At 34.3% G+C, this 25,929-nt stretch overlaps 1 pseudogene; it reads left to right on the top strand.

The window, feature by feature from the left end:
* The window catches only part of LOC114038437, a 115,395-nt pseudogene extending 89,683 nt beyond the window's left edge, over positions 1-25,712 (top strand).
* Positions 25,713-25,929: the final 217 nt, after the last annotated feature.

Here is a 25,929-nt window from a genome sequence, read left to right as displayed (position 1 = left end):
AGATCACCTTTTATCACCTTTTTCTGTTTGGCTTGTCTTGTTTCCCCATAACTACACATATAGTTAATATGAACCTGTGATCTTTACATAGTTTTTCATATATAACATTACACAAAAGGGCCTAAAAGTACAAAGATAGCATCATGGAGTGGCAGAGATAGCCTCTGAAAAGAAAGCTGACTTCAAATTCTACTTCAGACATATATTGGTCTAATGTTCTTGGGTCAGTTACTTAATTTCTCATGTTCCAGGTAACTCTCTTTTTAAAAAAATTATATAATTCATGGAATCAAACAAACATTTCTGTAACATAGTACAATGAAAACAAGATTGCACATGAAACTGCAAATCTACCATGCACAACTTACTATGAGATTACAAATGGCAGAGAACATTCTGACCTGTATTATTATAGGACAGTGAAATGACAGGTCTAGTCCCTATCTCTATCTATATCATCTGTGTCTACATCTATCTCTATATTTTTTATATCGATTTCAATTTCTTCATCTACTGGAGGTTTCTTTTTAACAAAATCAAAGAAACAAATAACTTCTTGTTTTCTCCTAATGACAATTTCAATCTCCAAAAAAAGAAACCACCTGAAGGAAATTCAATTCTCTTTCTGATTCTCACCAAAAGGAAAGCGTTGATTCCTGAGGTTGAAATGATAAGACACTTAAGAGGAAATAACCACTCCTTCCAAAGGTTTAGGGTACAAAAGAAGGATAAACCCAGACATTGTATAACAAGTAACTAAAATTTTTGGGAAAATAAATGGGAGGTGATTGTCAATTGACAATGATGTGTAAAAAGCAGGGACATTCAGTTATTTTGTCTCCCCAGGAGAATAACCTTTGCACTGGAAATGAGAAAATAAAATTATTATCAGGGATGATATTCAGGATAATAATCAGGGATAATATTATCAGGATAAGTAAGGACAAAGTAAAAGAATGCCTAGCAGCCCTTGATATTGTTATTTAGTCCAAATCAATTCAATACCCTCCTTTGTATAAGAACAAATGGCAGGTGTAATTCTTGTCAGTGATATCAGAATGACCATGGAAAATAAAAGATGTAGCATTATATGTTAAAAGGGGGGAAATTCCCTTTAGAATAAGGAAAATAATTAAAACTGCAAATGAATTTAATTCCAAGCAAAATTATGGAATGGATGTAGAGGGATAGTTAGTGATTATCTAACAAGAAAACAGTTATGAGAAAGAGGATTTCAAGACTAGGTCCTGTCAGATTAACTTTATTTTCTTTTTGGAATGGATTACTAAATTGTAGATCAAGGGAATGCTATTGATAAATGTTTAGCTAGAGTTTTATATCAAATTTGGCTGATAGCCCAGAGTAACTTTTTAATTTAATTTTAGTTTCTCCAATTATCAAAAAAAATGTATTTTATCTCTTTCCCAATGATCTACCTCAGGTCACACTGGAAGAAGAAAAGAAAAGAAAAGAAAGAAAAAACTTTGTAATAAATGAACAAAGTAAAGCAAAACAAATTCCATGGTTTTCCATATTCCTAAAATATAAGTCTTATTCTGTATTCTTTCAGGAGGTGGGTAGTATGTTTCATCATAAAATTTCTGGATTCATGGTTGGTTATCACATTGATCAGAATTCCTAAATTTTTTGGAGTTCTTTTTCTTCCTAATATTTTTGTCATTATATTAATTGGTTTCTAAATCTTTATCACTTTATTATCAGCAGTTCATAAAGTCTTCCCAGATTTTTCTGAAATAGTCTCTTTAATAATTTATTTCATAGTAATAGAATTCAAAATTCCATTACCTTCATATGCCATGATTTGTTTATCTGTTCCCCTGTTAATGGGATTATACAGATATTAATAATGATATTGTTATATACTATATATATTTTATATACTGTCTTTATGTGTTTGTATATATATGTAGCTATAGATTGATTGATATTATATATGTGTATATATATATATATACAGAGAGATCTATTTCAATATTAAGTTAAATAGACAAACAGACACACAGATAGACAGACAGATAAATAGGTAACTAGAGGAATAAAAAAGAGGTTCATGGCTTAAAATTCTAATAAAATGAATAGAATGCTATTCCAAACACAAAAGTGAAAAGATTAACATGTAGCCTTCTCCCCTAGATCTACAAATGTAGCCTGCTCACTTGTGAGTGCTCAGAAATTTAGGTATCTTATGGGTTGACATTCCTTCAAAACCCTAGCTCATCATTACCTAACAATGTGCTTACTTTTGCCAGATGAACTGAAGAAGGCAATAATTAAAGGGGAAAAAAACATTTAAACATATAGGATAGCAAAATAAGTGATAAAAAATTCCTAATGCACACAGAAGTTAACTTGTTCTATGTACACATAGGCTACCACATATAGGCTGTGGTGGCAGCAGACAAAGAGGGCTGAGGAGCTCATGAAGCTTATGGCCAAAGTTGTGAGCAGTTCCCATAACTGGCTAGGATTGGTAGCTAAGGTAGAGGAAGCTGTAGTTTAGCTTCTTAGCCTCAACAACTGACTTGGCTATGCTTCCTGAGAGGTCTGTACTGTTCAAAGTCTTATGGCTCAGAAAGTAGCATTTACACAGCTGCATCAGGAATAGAGCTTGCCACCCCATTGTCTGAAGAAATAGGACTTGAGTTGCAGCAGTTAAGAAACGAAAAGAAGAAGAGTGGCTTCCTCACCCAACTGAAGTGGGCTGGGCCAGGAACAAGGGGAGGCAGAGTGGATTCTGAGGAGTAAGGAGGCTCTGCAGTTAGAGCAGGAGCTGCCAAAAACCTAGGACTTTTTGGCTGAGGTTGGGATTTAGCTGACAGCAGCTTGACTGAGCCAGAAGGAGAGCGCAGAAGAGGCTGTGTGCCTTCAACAGGAATTAACCCAGCAAGAGACTCAGGTGGCAGAAGCAGAGGCAAGGTTTTGGGAACAGTTTTCAGAGATGGAGAGAAGACTGAATGAAGCCTGGAGGGAACATGCTAAAGCTGTGGTCTCCCTGTGCCAGGCCCAAGTCAAGCATTCTGAGACAAGGAGCATAGCCAGGAGGTGGGGCATCTGCAAGAAGAGGCCCAGAGAGAAGGTACCTTCAGATTGGCAAATTATCTTGGAACACATATGCCTAAGCCATATTAATTTACTAGTTGTATTTGACTAGGCCTGCATTAACTTTAATATTAACTTCCACATGCAAAACCACCCTACTTCTCTATGGTGAAGGAAGAAGAGGAGAGAAAAGTTGAGTTCATCTATTCTAAATAAGTCAGTTTTGCTAAAAGTTAGAATTTGTGAAAATGAATTATATGAAATAAGAATGGAAAAGTCAATTACAATCAAATAGTGGAGGATTTTATGAGGTACATTGAGGGGTTTGCATTTAATTCTAATTACATGCAATAGGAAGCCAGTTAAGATTTTCAACATGGGGCTTGGCATAATTAAAGTTATATATTAGAAAGGTTATTTCAGGAGCTTTGTAGAGGACAGAATGGAGTTAAGTAGCCCTTATTCTCTCATTTTGCAGATGAGGAAACTGAGGCTCAGAGGGGTTAACTTACTTTGCCAAGGAAGTAGAAGAGGAAGAGCCCAAATATATATCTTAAGAGGAAATCTCATAGCCTTTGCCACTACAATGCTTAGTCTTTGGCTCAAGTGATGCATAAGAGGCCTTTAGAGAAACCTGAGAAAGGATATGCTAAAGCATAAGGTTACTGTTTAAACAGGCATGTTGTCTGATATGCTGGCCAAAATAATATGAGTAAGTACCATTTTTATGTTCTTCCTTAAGAAAAATAACTAATCAGTTCATTTATACTGTCTTTCTGGCCCTAATAAATTAATGTAGCTAGTCCTGTCGATTTATAGAAGTTTGCTGGTTCTATCTTGTTCAATAAGATAGACAATCATTTAAACAAAGCTGGAATCCCCTGGAACAGCTGAACCAGTAGAAAGACTGGGTGCAGCAGTCCAATAGCCCAGGAAGCTTTAGCAATTAATGAAAAAGGCCCCTTTTGCCCTGGGGGGAGGGAGAGCAGTACAGAATGGAAGGCATCCCAACGAGCTAGTAGAAAGCCCTACCTCAGCATAGCAGGGGGATATCCTGAATCTGAGTTGGTGGAGCAGGCAAGAACCAACACTGGGATCCCTGAGTGCCTCCGTACGGGTAGGGGAACCAGTGGAAACCTCCTCAGAAAACCATCATATGCCATGGTGTTCTCTGGCAGCCAAGTCTCCCAGTGCCTCAGCAAAACTCTGGGAAGCTCAGCTCCCAGGGGGAAAGTCCCAGGTGGAGAAACATCCTACAGCAATGAAACATCCACCTGCAAGGAGCCAAAGAAAGCCGAAGGAAAAGTCCAGGTGATCAGGCAACCTCCAGAAGTCAGATTACCCAATCGTACCCTAGAATTTCAGTGTTGCTGATTCTAGCCCAACACCAGGTAAGCTGCCAGAACCCTGCATCCTCCAACTACCAGCACAGGAGGCTCCAGCACACAAAGCCAGTGATCAGGCCCTGGGCTTCCAACACAAGAAGCTTGGGTCAGTGTCTTCTCTTTGCCAGCAAGTAAGCTCATTCTTTTTAAAGGCCAGGAAATAAGCAAACACCATAAGCAAAAAGAAACATTACAAAGATTCTTATTATGGGAACGGAGAAGATCAAGGCAGAAATTCTGAAGAGGACACATTGTCAACACACCCACATCTGGAACCTCAAAAGGGAATATGAACTTGTCTGAAGCCCCAAAAACCTTCTTGGAAGAGCTCAAGGAGGACTTTAAAAGTCAAATAAGAGAGGTAGAAGAACAATTGGGAAAATAAATGAGAGGTATGAAAGAGAGAGTCAGTAGCTTGGAAAAGAAAGAACAAAAATTAACTGAAGAAAACAACCCCTTAAAAAGCTGTGAGGAGGGAAAGGGGAAAAGGAGGAAAAAAAAAGCATAAATGGAGGGGGGGAAATAGGATGGAAAGAAAGACACAGATAGTAATCATAACAGTGAATGTGAATGGGATGAACTCTCCCATAAAACAAAAGTAGATAGCAGAATGGATTAAAAACCATAATCTTACAATTGTTTACAGGAAATTGTTTACAGGAAACAGAGGGACACCCACAGGGTATAGGTAAAAGGCTGGAGTACAATATATTATGCTTCAGCTGAAGGAAAAAAAAAAGCAGGGGAAGCAATCCTGATCTAAGAAAAAGCAAAAAAAAATAGATCTTATCAAAAAAGATAATGAAAGAAACTACATCCTGCTAAAAGTCACCATAGACAATGAAGTAATATCATTACTAAACATATATGCGCCAAGTGGTAAAGCATCAAAATTCTTAGTTAAGTTCAGGGACTGACAAGAAGAAATAGCAAAACTATACTAGTGGAGAGTCTCAACCTCCCCCTCTCTCAACTGGATAAATCTAACCACAAAATAAACAAGAAAAAAGTTAAAAAGGGAAATAGAATATTACAAAAGTTAGACATGGTAGACCTCTGGAAAAAATTGAATGGAGATAGAAAGAAATATATTTTTTTCTAGGTGGTACGTAGCACATACACAAAAATTGACCATGTAATGGGACATAAAAATCTCACAATCCAATGCAGAAAGGGACAAATATTAAATGAATCCTTTTCAGATCATGATGTAATAAAAATTATGTAATAAAGGACCATAGAAAGATAGACTAAAAATAATTGGAAACTAAATAGTCTAATCCTAAAAAATGATTGGGTCAAACAACAAATCATAGAAACAATAACTTCATTCAGGAGAATGACAATAATGAGACAACATGCCAGAACTTATGGGTTGCAGCAAAGACAGTTTTTAGGGGATGTTTTATATCTCTAAATTCCTACATAAATAAAATAGAGAAAGAGGAGATCAATGAATTGTCCATGCAAAAAAAAAAACTGAAAAAAAACAAATTAAAAATGCTCAATTAAACATCAAATTTGAAATACTGAAAACCAAAGGAGAGATTAATAAAATTGAAATTAATAAAACTATTGCACTAATAAACAAAACTGAGCTGTTTATTTGAAAATAAAACAATAAAATAGATAAACCTTTTGCTAATTTAATTAAAAAAAGAAAAAGAAAACCAAATTACCAGTATCAAAAATGAAAAGGGGGAATCCACCACCAAGGAAGAGGAAATTAAAACAATAATTAGGAACTATTTTGCCCAGCTGTATGCCAATAAATTTGAATATCTTAGTGAAATAGATGAATATTTACAAAAATATAAATTGCCCAAACTACAGAAGTGGAAGTAAAATATTTAAATAAACCCATCTCAGAAAAAGAAATTGAAAAAGCCATTGATGAACTCCCTAGGGAAAAAAATCTCCAGGGCCAGATCAATTTACAAGCAAATTCTATCAACCATTTAAGGAGTAATTGATTCCAATACTATGTACACTATTTGGGAAAATAGGTGAAGAAAGAGTCTTACCAAATTCTTTTTACAATACAAATACGGTGCTGGTAGCTAAACTAGAAAGAGTCAAAACGGAGAAAGAAAATTATAGACCAATTTCCCTAATGAATATAGATGCACAATTTTTAAATAAAATATTAGCAAATAGATTTCAACAACTTATCACAAATAATAATACAGTATGATCAGGTAGGATTTATACCAGGAATGCAGGACTGGTTCAATATTAGGAAAACTATCACATAATTGATCATATCAACACCAAAACTAAAGAAAACACATAATCATCTCAATAGATGCACATGAAAAAGTTCTTGACAAAATACAATATCCATTCCTATTAAAAACACTAGTGAGCATAGGTGTAAATGGAGTCTTCCTTAAAATAATAAATAGCATCTACCTAAAACCTTCAGCAAGCATCATACGTAATGTGGATAAGCTAGAAGAATTTCTAATAAGATCAGGGATGAAACAAGGATGTCCATTATCACCACTGTTGTTCAATATCGTACTGGAAATGTTAGCTTTAGCAATAAGAGAAGAAAAAGAAATTGTAGGTATTAGAATACGCAAAGAAGAAACAAAGCTATCACTCTTTGCAGATGACATGATGATATATTTAGAGAATCCTAGAGAATCAAGTAAAAAACTACTTGAAATAATAAACAACTTCAGCGAAGTTGCAGTCTACAAAATAAACCCACATAAATCATCAGCATTTCTGTATATTACCAACAAAGCCCAACAGCAAGAGACAGAGAAATTTCATTTAATGTTACTGTAGACATTATAAAATATTTAGGAGTCTACCTCCCAAAACAAACCCAGGAACTATATGAACACAATTACAAAATACTTTTCACACAATTAAATTCAGATCTAAATAATTGGAAAAACATCAGTTGCTCATGGATAGGCCAAGTTAATATAATAAAAATGACAATTCTACCTAAGCTAATTTACTTATTCAGTGCCTTACCAATCAAACTACCAAAAATATTTTATAGAGCTAGAAAAAATAATAACAAGATTCATTTGGAATAAGAACAGGTCCAGAATATCAAGGGAACTAACAAAAAGAAATGCAGGGGAAGGTGGATTAGCCATTCCAGAACTTAAATTGTGTTATAAAACAGCAATCATCAAAACTACTTGTTACTGGCTAAGAAATAGAGAGGTGGATCAGTGGAATAGGTTAGGTACACAAGACACTATAGTCAATGACTATAGTAATCTAATATTTGATAAATACCCCAGCTTCTAGGATAAGAACTCACTATTTGAAAAAAAAAAATAACTGCTGGGAAAACTAGAAAAGAGTATGGCAGAAATTAGACGTAGATCAAAATCTCATACCATATACCAAAATAAAGTCAAAATGGGTTCATGATTTATATATAAAGGCTGATACTATAGGCCTCCAGCCTATTCTATTTTCTAGTTTCTTTTAGCTTGCTTTAGGTCCATGGAGAGCTTTTTCTACTGACTTCATTTCTCATTTATTCTGTAATAAATTTGTATTTATATTGGGCATTTGGAATGTAATTCTACTTCATAGAATGGTGATTAGAGTGCTATTTCATGTTTATCCTTCATTTTTTAGTTAATTATCATAAGCCCTTTTCTTGGCTCCTAACAGTGCTGTAGCTGGGAGGAGGGAAATTCACATAGCCTGTCCAACCTGCAGCAACCCAGCCCCACTCAAAATGTGGAAGTAGGCACAATCTGGAAAGAACGGGGAGGACAAAACGTAAGGATGCTTATTTGACAGTAGATCAATGTGATTCCCAACAAACCAACACCTACATGCAGGTGGAAGAGGAACGTGGAAGAAACTTGTTCCTCCTCCCTGAGAGAAGTAGCAAAGAGACATTCACAGCATGCTGTAATTCACAGCTCTGAAATTTGGGCACTAAGATTGAGAACATAAAGCAATATTTCTGTGCTGGCCTGAAGCTCGTGCTGTTGCTGGAGGTCATTTCAAGAACCCTTTGAATAAGGTGGTTGGTGTTTGAGGTGGAGTGTCCAGGGATGACTAGCACCTCTGGTGTGAGGGATTCCTGAGTGCTTTTCAGGTCTGTTTAACCCCTCAGGTGTCTATCGGTCATTCAACTCTTATCTGTGCCTCCAGGAATCTGTAGCATGTACAGTGGCCACTTAACAGTAGAACTGTCTCGGTGGATAGGTTAAGCTAGGTTGGAGGTAATGGATGGGCCTCAAACCCATGGGAGAATTGGGGGATGTGTACTCTAAGCATATGAAGACTTCACCTTGAAGAATGGATGAGTGAGAATAACTTATTCCAATGGCCATGAGAGTGGCTAAAGCAGCCACTGTGGTGTGCTTAAAGCTTGGCTGAACTTCAAAGTCCCCAAGGTCATCCAATGCATTCAGGTGATTGCCAGTCCTCCTGACTTTTGCTTTGCCACTGAACTTCAATGGCTCTGAAAGAGGTAGTGAGGCTGATAACTTTATGCAGCTCTGATTGACTAAAATTCAATTTGCACAGAAGTCAAGACATAGTGGTGTGATGTCATTGGTCTTCTTTGAAAATGAAGGATAAACAATAACATAGGAAGTTTTTGGTATTTTTTAAATCTAAACGACAAAGACAATCACCCAACTTTTTTCAAACAAAAAGGATGACAGTGAAAGAAGGTAGGAAACTAAAAATAAATGAAAACAAGGGAACAAACATAAAGTGCAAAAGAAGCAAATTCTTCTTAGCCTAGAAATTTTGTCATACATGTTATCTGGAAACCAGAGTACATGGGTTAACCTTCATTTTTCATTTTGTTTCATCTCAAAATCCAACGTTAGAAAGATGTAACCTTATGGGTTACCAATTGTGTGTGTGCATGTGGTGTGTGTGTGTGTGTGTGTGTGTGTGTGTGTGTGTATTCTAAGTCATGAGAATAAACAGGGAAATCTGAAATAGATTTAGAAAGAAGTTTATTAGGTCATTTGGTGGAGAAGGAAAGCTGGAAGAAGGCTCTAGTCTCAAGTCTCTGCTAAGATTATATTATATTGAGTTTCAAAGAAGAATGTCAGCAGAAACTTTGCATAGCAGTTAAGCTGTTTTGTAGAGGGTACAGTATCTAGGCTAGGTCCATTGATATGTATATCAGTAAGCGTAAACATTCAAATCAAGGTCAAATGATATGTAAGCATATACATTCAAATTTGGGCAATGCAAAACATAAGCATTTTGTGGACTCTAGCTGTGAATTGGATCCAGGCATTCCCTGCAGCCATCTGGCTTCCCTGGGAGCATTTCTGAGGTCAGTCAATTTCTAGCCACATCAAACTACATTCAAGCAATATTAATAAATAAGCCTTTTCAAACAAAATAATAAAATATTTCCCTATATTATGTATATGTACACATACACACATACATGTATCTATACATATACACTGGTATATGTATATATACATACATATATTCATATGTATATATATACACACATACATGTGTGTGTTTATACACATGAACAATACCTCTCAACAAATGTATGTCTTTAAGGAAGCATACAGTAATTATATTAGACTGGCAGTGCTATCATAAAACCATAGGTCTCTTTGTATAAGACACATATTCTGAAGACAGGATCTAATTTTGTGTATGTGTGTGCGTGTGTGTGAAAGAGAGAACGAGAGAGAAAGAGAGAGAGAGATGAACAGACACAGACACAGAGACAGACAGATACAGAGAGAGACAAATAGAAAGAGACAGAGGAGAGGAGAGACAGAGGAGAGGAGAGAAAAAGAGACAGATAGATGGAAATAGAGAAAAGAGGAAAGAAAGAGAAGCTTGAGGAAGGCAGCATAGATCATAAGTGTCACTTGGGAATTGTAGCACAGCTGGTAATCTATAGGGTTATACATTTCTTCCCTTGACTTTTCAGATGAAACAAAACAGAAAATGAAGGATAGCCCACACGTTCTGGCTTCTAGATAGCATATGCCTCACATGATTTCTACACCAAGAATGATTTGCTTCCCCTGCACTTTATATTTGTTCTCTTGTTTTCATTTATTTTTAGTTTCCTACCTTCTTTCATTGTCATCCTTTTGATAATTTGTTGGGAAAAGTTTTGACCCTTGTCTTTGCCATTTAGGAAAGAAAAAGTTTAAAATGCTCAGTTCTGTAAAAAAACTATTCTGTCTTAGAAAGGGATAAATGTTTAAAACAGAGCAGTTTGTCCATGTTTAGAAACTATTAAGAAAAATTATGTGATGTTAAAGATTCTGTTTAGGGATTTTTTGTTTTTGTTGTGTTTTCTATGTGCTTTCAAGTGACTTTTGAATTTATTGTCAATTTGAAAGCAATATTAAATGTATAATAAATTTATATGGCCTCATTCTGTCTGAGTTTAGATTTCTTCCTCCCCCCCAAATTGATTTAGAATTTCGAGCAAGCCCTAGAGGCATACATACTTTAGAAACTGCTGAGAATTGCAGCTACCCCCCTCCCCACAACACCATAATTTCAATAATTCCATTCAGTCACTAAAGAGAATAAACTGAGGAACTATTGAAATGACTCCTTAGCTGCTAGACTAGTGGGAAGAGTTCCTTGAAGGTTGAAATATAGGAAGATCTTCGGAGTTGGATCGAGATTTGGGTTAATTTACATGAAGATAAGATCAATATAAAGCTATTCATGTAACTGGAGGGCTGGAGTGAGGGAACACCTGGAAGCCCAGTGGTAAGAAGTGGCATCATAAGAACTCTGCTCCTGGGTGAGTCATTCTGTACATGGGAGTGAAAAGCCTAGACAAGGAGAAATCATACAATCTGAGAGATTAGTCATTCCAGAACTCTCCTTCCCATGAGAGGAGACAGAAAAAACTTGAAAATAGTGAGCATAGGTAAAAAGCTCATCGTCTGACAGTAGCACAGGACGACATTGCCACATGTAATAAAGGCCAAAACATACAGCAGGATAATCAGATCTGAAAAGAACATAATGGATTTCCTGAGAGTGGCTTACTGGTAGAAGGCACCAGTAAAAAAGTGTTCCTATTGTTAATACTGTGAATTGCACTGTGTAATACTTATTTTGAGACATTGGGGGTTTTGATATACATTAATTTATTTGTAGAGAGAAATTCACATGTTCATTAGCATGTCAGAATACTGCCAGTCACAACTCCCTTCAGCATTCCAGGAATATTCTTGAGGGGCAAGAAGGTCATTACCATGATATTGGCTAACATATCCATCCTGATATGTTTTTTCCAATATCGAGTGGCAGTGAGTATTGTTTCAATATTATGTTAGCGCCGTTTATCTCCATAGTATCATTTAACTAGTTGAAATGTCTAAATCATTGATAATAAATTAGCATAAATTAGCTTTTACAAAGTGATAGTTATTAAAAAGGTAATAATGAAGAGCAAAATGAGCAAAATCAGGAGAACATTGTACACATTAACAGCAGTATTATTTTAAGAACAATTTTGAGCAAATAAATCATTTTGACTATTATAAATACCCAAATTAACTACAAAGGACATATGAAGGAAGACATTGTCTGAATCCAGAGAAAGAAGTGATAAATAAAAGTATGTTTAGAATGATTTTACATACAGACACACATACACAGACACACAAACACACATGCACACACATTTATTTAATGATAGCCATCTCTAGGGTGGGGAAGGAGAGGCAAAATACAGGAAAAGAAAGAAATTTCCATGATAACTTTATTATATATTTAAAAGGAACAGCAAGTTGTACATAATGGATTTGAAGTTTCATGTTCAATCATGTTTATTATTATTATATTATGGGAAAAAAAGAGGTATGCCACAGACCAAAGTACAAAAATGCCTCCACTCAAGCCGGGTATCACTGTCTCCTCTCTACTTCAGTTGCTGAAAAGAGTAGGCCTAAATTTAAAGTTATTACTATCGAACATGTCACAGCTGATGGATAAATAAATTTCTTACTTACGGCATAGAGTATCTCAACTGCTGGATAGATTTGTTGTTGACCTGAGTAACTCAGGTAGTAACTTAGGGCTCCAGTGGCTCCTCACTTTGTTGAACTGCAGCAGCCGTGATAGTCTCCTATTATTGGACATCTACTAGCTTCTCTGACCTTTTGAAGCAAAATTGCAGCCTGGTCTTTTTTGTCTCAGCACTCATTTTGCTAAAAGTATGAAAGAACAAACACAAATAGGCAAAGAAACAGAGACACCATGTGTTAATGATCATCTGTGGGCCCAAGTATATAGACAGCTAAAGTGGCAACCTCTCTACCCCCAAAGGCTTAGCCTGACAACAGTAAAGAGAGAAATCATTCTGATTTCTCCATTAGAGCATTTTCTATGTACTCTCAATTCTGGCTTAGTCTCCAAGTACAATGACTTTTTCAACCAGTAAGTGAACAGGAAATAATCATTGAACAGCATTATATACTCTGAATTAGGTGGAAAACTCCTCCAGTACATGTCATCACATACTTACAAAAGCAGTCAAATTAATACTCCTACATGATGTTGGTAAGTGGTAGAGACAATCAGAGTAAGATCTGAGAACTGTGCCCCTCTGTTTAGTCACCCCACTACTTGTGTATAGGATATACATTGATGTTTATTCTCTTATATTCTGTCTTTGTTTCACATTATCTTTCTGTCTTTGGAGTTATGTGTGTATATGTGTGTGTATGTGGGTATGTGTAGGAACTTACGTTATGCTGGATATGTATTCAATAGAAACAAATTCAAGATAATTTGAGAAGGAAGAGAAAATTAATAATTGGAGTATTTAAAGGTGTGTGTGTGTGTGTGTGTGTATGTGTGTGTGTGTTTTAGTGTGTGTATGTGTGATAGCCAGTGTACCTTTATCTATTTTACAGACTTAATGACAAGAAAGATATATAGTAGATATAGGTTATCCTTATGGGCATGAAGACTTGAAAAGGAAGTAGATAAGTCATATATTAAGGGCAAGGAATTGTTAAGGTCCATTATTTCACTGGTATCTAGGAAACACTAAAAATGACAAAAGGAAACTCTTCTAACATTTGTCAGATCGTATATAAGGGATTTATTGAGGGACATTGACAATTACAAAACCGTAAAATAGAATGAGTGGTTTTGATCTGCTGGAGGAGAGAGAAAAAGTATCAGCTTATGGCTGGTACATACATGTACAACTGGCATCAATTTAATAGATATCTTGAGTACAAGTATTTCCTTTTTAAACAATAAATAGTCTTTTTCCCCAACAACAGGCCAGAGAATAAAATGGTGGGCAATAAGATTTTATCAGCAAAATACTTGTTAGACTTGAGGTTACATTTTGGTCAAATATTTTTTTTTACAGGATTGCTTACTCATATCTGAAGGAATTTCCAAAGGAAAATAATTCTTTAGTGAGTAATGAGGACATTAAAACCAGATATTTGCATTATTAATACTTCTACTGAAAGTGGTAGCATTAGGTAGAATGGGTATCCACATTTATGGTGAGATTTCAGGGGTGCAGAAAAGATTTCTATACTTCAAAAATATGTCAACAACTGCCTAACTAGGGCATGAAATTACACAATTAGGAAATCATTCATTTATCTTTAGAATTTGTCCTTCATTGAAATGAAAATATACCAAAACAAGCAGATGTCTAGTCGGTGTACTCAGTTAATCTGAAACTTTTCTGAATAAATCTATACTTTTTGGAAACAATGGCATTTATCCTCTCTATTTGCAGTACCACACATAGTGCTTTTCATATCTTATCATCTTTGATAATTTGATGGAGTTGTGATTTCACCCCTCCTGCATTATTAATCATGGCTTACTGATGCCTTCCCATCCCATTTGACTTTTGTCCATGTCCTCCTAAATATGCATAGGGTATTCACCTAAGATTCTAGGGGCCTTCCTCTAGTTCTATTATGTAGATGAAAAATGTGGCATACTACTTATATATTAGTCATCTCTCACTCTCACTATATAATTAGAGTATAACATTAATAATAGCTAGCATTCCTATGGTGCTTTAAGTTAGCAAAGCAAATTTCCCAACAACTTGGTGAAGTAAGTGCTGTTGTTATCATTTTACAGAGGAAGGAACTGAAGTTAAGAGAGGTTAAGTCACTTGCCAAGAGTCACAGCTAGTTAAGTGTCTGAGGCAAGATTTAACAGATCTTCCTGATGCCAAGCCCAGCATTCTATACCCTATGCCACACACATTTATCTAATAATATCCCTTTCTCTGCTTCTTCTACACAATTCTTCTATTTTTAATACTCGCCATCCTGCTCATTCCTACCATGTGCTTTTTCATCGTCCTTTATGTGATCCTCAACTTCAGTTTTTCTGAGACAATCAATGAATGATTTTCAGACATTTGATGTTACTAGGATAATATTTTATTTTAAAAGATAGACCTTTGTCTCAGGAAGAAATTTGGATTCATTGAGAAAACTTCAGTTTTACAAAAGAAATAGTTCACATTCCCCCTATTCAATTTTAGGCCAAGCTCATTATCCAACTGTGGTCTGTCTGATGAACCAATCTATGAGTTGTTAAACTGTTAAGTCATAGTCTGAACGATAGACATTTTTTATCTACTTGACTATTCCTTTGTTGATACTGAGTCCAGACATTTTTGATCACTTATGGATCTCACTTAGGAGTTTCCTTAACATTCTAGGGTTGAAGCAATCAGGAACATCTGGAGAATCTGTAATTATAAGGAATTCCTGTCGATTTAGACTCTTGTTCCATGGTGGAAGAAAACACCTTTCATGAACATATGTGTACAAATACACCTATAATATATATTCACATATGTACACACACATACACACACACATATATACATCTATGCATGTATATATACATATGTGTATATTATGTTCTATGTCTTATATTATATTTATTTTATTATCAAGCAGTTGGGAAGTTTGTATTAAATGATATTTACCGGCCTCTGGGGCAGGAAACATAAATAGAAAACAGCTCTCTGTAACTCTGGAGGCTACCTTTCACTCCTCTATTTGGTTTATACTCCTATCTCAAAACAAAGAAAGATACCCTAAAGAATGAGATTCTTCTCTAACTTTATGCACTTTGACCACAAAAACAACAACAACAACAAATCTTTTAAAACAAACAACAGACAAATACTATATCATTCCACAAATGCCTTCCTCTGTAAATCCTCAAAGTCACTTACTGGCATTTTATGTGTGCTTTAATGCCCTCTGCTGATTTGAGCTGCTTTTAAATGAGAAAGGCTTTGTCTTCTGCTAGTGGAAGAGTATCCTAATGGAAAGTGTGAGATAGCTCTGTGCTGGTGATAGGATTACATGTCCCCTAACCCAAAATGATTTTTTCAAGAATATACAACTATCAATAGCCACTATAGACTCAGGAAAACAATAACTTAGATATGTGTTTTCTTGATTTAGCCAATGAAAATTAACTAGGTAGCTGACAGAATAGCATAGCATACATTTTTTTTAAAGAAATCCTGTCTTAGAGACTCATTCTCCACAAACATAATATCAAAATTATATGAACTAATTAAATTTTTGTACCAAATTAATTATCTTCACATCCAAAAAATCAAAAGAAAGACAAAAATGTGTATATGTATACATGTATATATCCCCTCTTCCCACTTAACCTTGCTCAAAAAGTATCATATGCAATAGTAGGACAATAGATAAACTTAGCTATGTTTATGGTTCTACTAGCTCATAATGTCAGAGTCCATCTATCCTAGATGATATTGCTGAACATCACTCAATCAACGGTCAGAAAATATTTATGGAGAATTTGTTATATGTCTGCTACTGTGCTAGAAGTTTGGGAATACGACATGGTCCCTGTTCACAAATGTGTGTGTGTGTGTGTCTAAAATCTCTGGGATATTTTGAGGTCAGATGTATTTCTTTTTTCTTTTCTTTCCTTTTTTTCTTAATAGGTATTTTATTTTTTCCAATAACATGTGCATATAATTTTCATCATTCATTCTTGTAAGATTTTGTGTTCCAAATTTTTCTCCCTCTCTACCTGCCTTACCGTCCCCCTTCCCAAAACAGTAAGCAATCTGATATAGCTTATGCATGTACAATCATGTTAAACACATTTCCACATTACTCATGTTGTGAAACAAGAATCAGAACAAAAAGGAAAACACCATGAGAAAGAAAAAAACAACAAGCAAAAAAAATAAAAATGCTTCGATCTGCATTTAGGCTCCATATCTTGTTTTTGGTCTTCCAGATTAACATATTTCGTTGTCTTTATTAACATATTTCGTTGTATTATGATGTATGTATGGTGATGTTCTATATAAGGAAATGATAGACTTTTTAACTTTGATGTCCATGTTTTATGTTCAAGCTATAAATTTGATATATAATATTAATATTTTATATATTCTGGTGGGATATGTGGGCACATCTCTTTCTAACAAACAGCCATTTCAATATGTACTAGCAGCTTAAATTTTAAAATAATATCTCCCTTAATGATTCTATGAGCCATTTCACTTTCTAGCAATCAGGAAGCTGTTTCCCAGAGGGCCTTTAACCAACATTTACTTCTTATAAATATAATAGCATATACAAACACACACATATACATATATACATATATATGTATATGTGTGTGTATTATAGAAAGTCAATTTTTTTCAATAGAACAAGGAAAGGGAATGCTTTAAAAAGGAAATGTGAAGCAAACTTAACAACATACAGCATCTGTCTTTGAAATAGACTTTTCCTGGGGTACCCAGGGCTATTGGAAGTGACCAATGAAGTCACAACTGGGGACTTGATCCAATATTTTGGAACTACAGTTATCATATGTATTTTCGTTGGTTACATTGTCCTTCAGATCTGAATCTAAAATTCTATAAATAATAGTTGAATAATCTGTGATGGAATTTGCATGATACTTAAACATTTTATTTATTCATCTCTATTCAAAAGACTACATATTTCTCCTAGATCACGTCTTCAACAGAAACACAAACACATCAGTAGTTCAAATGCAAGACATAGCTTATAACAAGAGTGGCTGAACTCTGACGTAAGTTTCACAAAATTCACTTAAACCAATGAATTATTGGTGAAGGTTTACCATCAGAGAGTGGCAAACGTTAGCAAATTCACTTTCTTATAAGAGCTTTCTCTTAAAGTTCATCTTTTTTCCCTTTCCTTTCTCTTTCCCCTCTCCTCTCCTCTCCTTTTACTCTTTATCCATCATTTCTCTTTGTCTTCTTTTTTTTGCTCTTATTTTATTATCCTTTTCCTCTCTCAGTGGGTTATGAATATTATCTAACTCCAATTATGGCATTTCTAGCTATAAAGATTTTTCTGTCACCTCTCTAGCTAGCTGTATCTATCTCTCTACCTATTTTTATCTATCTAATCTATTTTTCTTCTTTCTATCTATACTTGTATGTATGTGTATATATATATGTATGCATGTGTCTGTGAAGTCATAGTCTATCATGTATTAAGTTCCTGCCACATGATTGGAATTTAACTAATGTTGATTGATTCATTGATTTCTTGCTATGTGCAATATACAATCCTAATGTGTTAAGCTTTGGAGAAGATAAATAAATCATAATCTTTAACCTTCTGTGTGGAACTCTCACAACATAAAATAATGTAAAAAAATTAAATAAAATTAAAATGTAAAAAAATAAATTAAAAAATTAAAATTAAAAAATTAAAAAAACAAAATAAAATTCTAATTAAAACTATTTGTCACTGGGACAGTGGAAATAACTAATTCATATATACATTAGAGACAGTATCTAGTGGCCAAACAATATTTGATTATTTGAGAACTTATTCACGATAGTTCATACTCCATTTCAATAGCCCTTTTTGATACCTGGTCTGAGTAGTGAGTGTCACAGGTGTACAAATAGTATATTCAACCATTTCTGGCTCCTTAATCTGCATTCTACTGTTACAGAGATTAACCAGATAAGCAGTAGCATATTGTTTGCCCTCTAGACTGTTATCAGGATAGACTTAAGTAGCCCATTTCCTCAGCACTTCTGGAGTTGAAGAGATTGTGTTTGACCAGTTCAAATATCCACTAGAGATCTAAAAATATGAATTGGAATATGATAAAAAAATTACCAAATGTATTCAACAATTCACTCTTAGTGGCCATCTGACTTACAAAACAGATATCATTAAAAAAAAGTAAACAGTCAAACAAAAAGCTGTAAGAATATTGCTACAGAGGTAAGCTTCTCCTTACTCCCACTTTTCATCAAGACATTCTGAAAGAGGACTGGGACATTTACAGAACTTATGGAGATTTCCCCAGCTAAGATACAAGAGAAGATAGAAATAGTTGAGTGAAATTACTCTTGATTTCACTGTGATGACTGTTCCCATTATTTGCCAATCTTACTACTAATTTTCACAATGCATTATCTGGGGATTGCCTTTTCTGGTTCTATGTGTTCTTTCAACTAGGCCTCCAGCCTATTCTAACCTCCAGCTTCTTTTAACCTTCATTTCTCATTTATTTCATGTTGGGTATTTGGAGTATAATTTTACTTTATGGAATGTAGATTATAGTTGTATTTCGTGTTTATCCTTCATTTTTACTTAACTATCATAAGCTATGAAATTACACATTTTTATATATTCTTTAGCTTCTAAGGTTAATTTTAAATGCATTATGTCAAAAAATCTAAGAACTGTCAGCTTTTTTTCCATCACTTTCATTCTTTTGTCAGTAACATTCAAGGTCAAAAACAGAGGGACTGATCATAAAGAGTATTATTTTTTGGATCATAGTAATCGAATAATACTTGTAAAAATGTTAATTAAAATACATGTGATCAAGCTACAGATATGTTCTGAAGTCATTATTAGTTTATTTTAACTGGCTTGGAGGATTATTATGATTCTCAGTATTCTAGTGAGATTTTTTAAAAACAAGTGATGTATGCTAGTATATTTTATATTTAATTTTTTAAAATGATAAATAGTAATGTTTCAGAACTGAGGGCAAATAAATATAGGAATGCACATAGCTATAATGCTATTGACAAATGATGGATGTTCTACCAGCAAACAGGGCTGCACAAGTTGTGTGAAGGTGATAATACATATGCCTAATAAATCATGTTATAAATCACAAATTCTCAGCCTGTTTTGCAAAATGTGATGCCTCAGGAAAACCTCCATGGTTATGTCATGACCAAAGGAGTGATTTAAGGTGGGAAAGTTTAAAGACCTTGCAAAATAATAATACATTCCAGCTATGACATAAAGCTAAATCCTACAACCCCAAGCAACAGAAAACACTCCCTTCATATTTCTTGCTTTAGAACAGACTCTTAGTGCCTATGTATGGCAACCTCTTGGACTTCAGTTTTTTGAAGTGGTGCATCTCTCTCTCTCTCTCTCTCTCTCTCTCTCTCTCTCCCTTGTTTTTCTTCCTATATGTCTTTCATTCTGTCTATTATCCTTCCCTCTAGCTATATATCTTCATATGTAAAGTTCTCTTGCTTCTCCTTCCTCTCTTCTTTCTGAGCCTAAAGTTTTATTTCATGTTTTAACGGGCACTATTTAGTTAACTGTCATGAGCTATGAAATTACACATCTTTTTCAAATCTTCAACTCCAAGTTGTTTTAAATTCATCTTTTTAAAATTGTAAACTGTCAACTATTTCCACTATGTATAATATGGATATATGTATATATAAATACTTCTAAAGCTAGATCAAGAAATAATAAATAATCACCTTTAGAGGCCCTAATAACTTTCCATAAAGTCAATATGTTCCATTTGGGTATACTTGAACTTAAGAAACCTGTTGCAACTGCATTTTCTTTTCCTGAAGGTGGTGGGGCTTTATTGTTTCTGTTGTTATTTTTTCAACAAATCTTTTTTTCCATAATGTGCTAAGCTAAAAATTTGAACTTGAATTTTACTGTGGTAATTACTAATATAATCATCTGCTGAATGTACCTCTTTTATTTTTTTTAATCTTTAGGATTCCAAGTTCTGAGCTGGAAGTTCTGAGTTGTAGTCATGAGAGAAGATACTTAACATCAGAAGTCATGGGTCTGAGAAGATAGGAAGGACGGAAGACATCTCAAGAGATGTAGACAAGGAGACTATGATTTGGGATTTATCTGAGGACAGCCAATGAAGGTACTAAACCTAAGGGAGTACCATGCTTTGTAATCAATGATCACTGCTGGCAATAAAAGGAGACTGTGGAGCTTAAGTGTGGTAAACAAAATTTTGTTATCCTTAGAAGAGAAGAAAATCTTCTGATACTATTCTTGAGAAGGCTAGAAATCAGTGATATTTTTTTCCCTATGGCAGAGCCTGCATCTCATTCATCTCATGTTGTCTATCCCTGTGCTGAGCTTTTACCTTAAGTGATATTTAAGTCCTTTAATCAATGGAGCCAGTAAATTCATTTCCAAGATGGAATATATTCCCAAGATGGAAAAAAAAATAATGCTTATGTAATGTTATCTGCCGTCACCTGATTCTACCTTATTCTAAGTTTGTGCAGAAGCACAACTATGTGATTAAACAAAGTGCCTAGATGTTGTATCCCAGATTGTGGCCTTCAGCATGCTGCTATTAACTTCTTTTTCTTCTCTTCTTTTCATTTCAAACCTCTTAGATTCCTATTATGATTATTTCCTCTTTCAACCCTTTCTCAGGCGAAGAACTATCCCTTCCACTTGTCAAGGCAAATCACTTCATATGCACAAGTGATCCTATTCCATTTCATCTTCTTCAGCATATCTTCTATCATTCAAACTCTCTCATTAATCTTCCATCTCTCCCTTTCTGTTAGTTGCTTCCCTACTGGCTACAAGCATTCCCTTGTCTCCTTCATCCTCAAATAAATAAGTAAAAACAAAACCCAGATTTTATCCATTCATCCTATCTAGCTACTATCTCTCTCTCTCTCTCTCTCTCTTTTCCCTCCCTTTCTCCCTCCCTCCCTGCTCACAGCTAAATTCCTTGAGAAAATCATCTCCAATATGAGCTTCCATTTTATTTTCACTCGCTGTCTTAACTGTTTTCAGTTTGGAGTCTAACACCATTATTTAACAGAAATTGCTCTCTCTAACATTATCAATAAAATATTTTAACATTTTTATTTTAATATTTATTTTTAAAAAATGAGTTCCAAATTATTTTTCTTCCCTGCTGCTTCTCCCTCACTTATTGAGAAGACAAGCAATATGTACCAATTATACATATGAAATCACTAAAAAATGTATTTCTGTATTAGTCATGTTGGAAAAAAATCAAGGAATATAAAGAAAGTGAAAAAAATTATGCCTCAATTTACACTGTGTTCCTCAGTTCTCTATCTGGAAATCAGTAGCATTTTTGCATCATGAATCTTCTGTAATTGTCTTCAATTATTGTATCAAAATAAGTATTGATCATTATTTCAATATTGTTATTACTGTGTGTAAAGACCTCTTTGTTTTGCTTACTTCAATTTGCATTAATTCATATAGTTATTTGCAGTTTTTTCTGAAACCAGCATTCTCCTTATTTCTTATAGCACAATAGTATTACAACACAATTATATATCACAACTTGTTAGCCCTTATACAATTAATTAACTTCCTCTCAAACTCTAATTTTGACACCACAAGTAGAGTTGCTCTAAGTATTTTTGTACATTTGTACATTGTCCTTTTTCTTTTACCAATGATCTCTTAAATGCAAAATCTAAGGACTTTTTTTTTCACTTCTCATCGTTCTTGATTTTGAAGGTTTAATGCTGTCTATAACCTCTTCTCCTTAATATTCTTTTTTTTTTTTTTTTTTTTTAGTTTTGTGATACTGTTCTCTTATGGCAGATCCTTCATCACAAACCTGCTTGATTCCTAGGTGAGTGTCCACTCTGGCTCTGTGCTGGGCATTCTTCTCTTCACCCTGTATACTATTTTACATAGTGATCTAATCATCTCCTGTGGATTCAAGTACCATCTTTATGCATATGATACATAAATCTATTTGGCCAACCCTAACCTCTCTGCTGACATCCAGTCTTTCCTTTCCACCTGCCTATCAGGTCTTGAACTGGATGTCTCATATACATTTTAAAGAGCTATCCAAAACTGAACTCAGTATTCCTTTTAAACACTCTCTTCTCCAAAACTTCCCAATTCCTGGCAAGAGTAGTATTTTTTCATTTACCCATCTCAGCTTAAGTCTCTCTTTTGGCAAAAACAAAACAAAACAAAACAAAAACCCTCTCCTATTCTTCTTTAATCTTAATTTTTGAGACAATCTATAATTTATTCTGTATTTATCTTGTTTGTATATAATTTTGTGTGTTTGTTTTGGCATTCTTTGTATCCCAGTATTTAATAGCTGGCATATTATAAGTGTGCGAATTGACTGATTTGTTAACATAGTTTACAGAGATAGACCACTGTCACAGGGTTACGTTCAAATTCTTTAAAGGTTCTAGGGGATAACCTTGTTGAGGGAAAATACTTTCCCCATTAATCACTCTAGCTCTTGAGCTCCCATCCAGTCATCCAATATATTTTCTATTTACCCAACAATCACAATATAACATTACACTTTTAGATGTTAAACATAATTTACTTAATAATAAGGCAAAGATATGACAGATATTAATATATTAAATGCATAGGTAATGAAAATTATAATGCTTATATTAACCTAAATCACACTGTCCTACCAAGAAATATAATACCTATACTGAACAATGGGTACATACATATAGGAATTTGGCAGGGAAACACATGAGCAAACAAAACTCATGTGCTTAAGGCAACTCATAGGTCTGGATGATAGGCTTCAATGGTCCTAGTCTGTTCAGTTATATTTATAGCACGGTTGTGTACCTGTCTACTTAAACTTAACCTTTATAGGCTCTCTCAATTAAATTTCATCATTAAAAGGGTATTTAGAAAGTCTTAGCTCTTGATATTATTAACAGTTTTCTTCAAACCAGACAACTGCAAAGCTCATCAGACTTTCTATCTCTGGGTTATAGAAACAATGCCTGGATAGCTATTCATTTAGCAGGATGAAGCAGTTAGTGTACAATTGCCTATCTCTGCTCTGTCATATTCAATCTCTAGTGTTGAAAGCATTCTTGATATGTTAGTTCAGTATTTTCAGACTTCATATTATGAAAAAGTCCAAAATTTAGTCTTTTAATGCCTCCCTGAATCATACCTCTTTTGGCAGCATCTTTCTCCCCACTCCTTCAACTCTGCCCAAATCTGGAGTATTTTCATTACATGATTTATCCAATATTTGAAATGGTCCTCTTGTGGAGAGGAATGGGCTTGTTACTAACAAGTTTCTAAGCTTGGAACAGTGATGCACAAATGTGCATAGACCCCCTAACATTAGTGGATACTATTCCTTTTTCAAGTATTAAGTTTATGCCAATCAGGAATTTTAGTCTTTTTGTAGGCGAACCATCTCTGTCTATCATAATAATAAACTCTAAAAAATTCTTCATCTTCAGGAGGCAAAGTTAGTCATTTCCCAGGTATTCTTCATAACTTTTCTTTGTTTAGAGTTTCTAAATGTTCAGTTCTTTCTGTTGGTCTAGGGAAAATGGACTCCATCTTATGTAGTTATTCATACCTATTGTTGATAACATTGCATCATCTCAAATATTTCATATATATTGCCTCCTTGATTAGAGTATGAGCTCCTTGAGAGTGGAGTCTGTCTTACTTTTCTGTTTGTATCCCAAACACTTAGCTCAGTGTTTTGCATGTATTAAGGGCTTAACAAATGTTTTATTTATTTATACATTCATATCATTTATTCTATCTCTTAACGTTCTCACAAAGTCCTTATTTTTATATTCGGGGTGATTCCTGGAATTAAAAGTCTTCTGTGTATTTTTCTGTGGCTTTCTATGAATTACATTTCTAAAATGTTAGCCTTCAATTAAAAAAAAGGTTTTAGTTAAAATTTTATTTAGCACAGCAATATGCAAAAATAAGTGGAACCCTGAAGTAATGATGACTAGCAGTACATAGAGCAGAACAGTATACTACATATCTAAATTTGAGAAAATAAAGAATGAAAAAATCAATGCATCATACAATGTACATGCAATTAAGCCACAGAGAATCAATATCACAGTAATCCAATTAACTTCAAGCAACAGTGATTAACACCAGAGGAATACCACCATAGGCAATAGGTATAATATATTGATAATCAATGACAACAACCTGCTGATCACTATGGGCACAATTACTTTGGAATGCTTTATGATGTGGGAAATCAATCAAAATAATGATATCCTAATGTGAATATATATATATATATATGTACATATATATTCATAAAGTACAAGAATAATAATTCTGATGAGGAAGAAATTAAATTCAAAATTAAAATTGAAGAAAAGTTCACTTTAGTTATTTTTTAAAATCATTTAGTAAGAAATATCTTTAGTTAAATATGTATTCAAAAAACTTTAAAATTTTGACTCTCAAATAACAATCCCCAACATGAAACATATGAAATCTACATCATATGTGTGTGTGTGTGTGCGTGTGTGTGTGTGTATACTCAAGCTATCAGGCATCATTCAAACTTTGAGCTATACAACATCATAACATACACTTATTTTTAAAATTGAAGAAATTGAAGTTCAGAAAGTTTAAAATACTTGCTGAGTCACCCAAGTGTTGAGTTTTTAAACCAGCATTCAAATTCAAGTCTTTTGTCCCCAAATACTCAAGTTAGAGATTTTTCTAACAAATTATTGTTGCAATTTAATTTTTGTTTCCATATTATTTATTACATGTCTTTTGCTTTAAATAAAGAGTGGAAATTGGTGTAAAGATAATAAGTTCTCTTTTTCCTTTTTCTGAAGGTAGTGCTGAAAAATTAAAATAGTTCTGCATTTGACATATCACAGTAGGTTATCCTACAACACAGCTTTCAACAAAACTCAGGTATCATGAACCGAAGGTAATAGAATTGTTTACTTTTGTGCCAAGAAAGTTGGAAAAGCACCAAAATTGGCCTGTGGTGTGTGCCCAGGAACACTTTGAGGTGTTTGTATTGTGAAACCTAAAGTTCTTATGTGGCTATCAAAGACAAAAAAAGCAAGTCAGCAGGGCTTATGGTGGCTCCATATGTGCTAAACATGTCCATGACAGGGTCAAGCATGCTTTTCTGATAGAGGAGCCAAAAATTGTTCTGAAGACAGAAGCACAGAGGCAAAAAAAAAAGTAAACAAAAATATATTTTTTTAAAGATTCATTAATTTATTTATTTTTAGTTTTCAACATTCACTTCCACAAGATTTTGAGTTCCAAATTTTCTCCCCTTCTTGTCCCTCCTCCAACCCCAAGACAGTGTGGGAAAGAAAGGGAAAATACCCTTTCCCCTAATCTGGCCTCCCTTCTATCTCCCCTCATTCTCTTATCCCATGCCTCTTCTATTTTCTTGT

This window comes from Vombatus ursinus, unplaced genomic scaffold (assembly GCF_900497805.2).
Source record: "Vombatus ursinus unplaced genomic scaffold, bare-nosed wombat genome assembly UNPS02011014.1, whole genome shotgun sequence".
Taxonomy (NCBI): Eukaryota; Metazoa; Chordata; class Mammalia; order Diprotodontia; family Vombatidae; genus Vombatus; species Vombatus ursinus.
Note: the sequence above shows the minus strand (reverse complement) of the source record. Positions and strands in the feature narration are given on the sequence as shown.